Raw genomic sequence first — 400 nt, forward strand, 5'->3', positions numbered from 1 at the left:
TACACACACAGTAATGAGAACAAAGGCTGGGTGAAGTGGTGATGATGAGGCTAATGCTCTTTGGGTCAGGCTGGATGAAGGGCAGAGGCTATTTGAGTGTACCACCAGGATCGCTAATGTTGAAATCGCCCGAAGGCAGACACATAAGCAGCACACGTCCTGGCAATGGGTGCCTTATTTGATACAATGGTTTTCCAAAAAATTATGTTTTTATGCCCACCATGTCGCTGGTTGCAGTGTTGGGATACAAACCAACATTAACGAATACTGATTATTTTTTCAGAGAGTTATGCTTGTATTCCCACAATATTGCTGGTGGCAGCAAGAATTGGTTGATTTTCCAAACAGCTCACAATATTGTTGGTGGCAGCGGTGGGATCTACACTTCCAAAGAGACTGG

Source organism: Penaeus monodon, chromosome 22 (assembly GCF_015228065.2).
Source record: "Penaeus monodon isolate SGIC_2016 chromosome 22, NSTDA_Pmon_1, whole genome shotgun sequence".
Classification (NCBI taxonomy): domain Eukaryota; kingdom Metazoa; phylum Arthropoda; class Malacostraca; order Decapoda; family Penaeidae; genus Penaeus; species Penaeus monodon.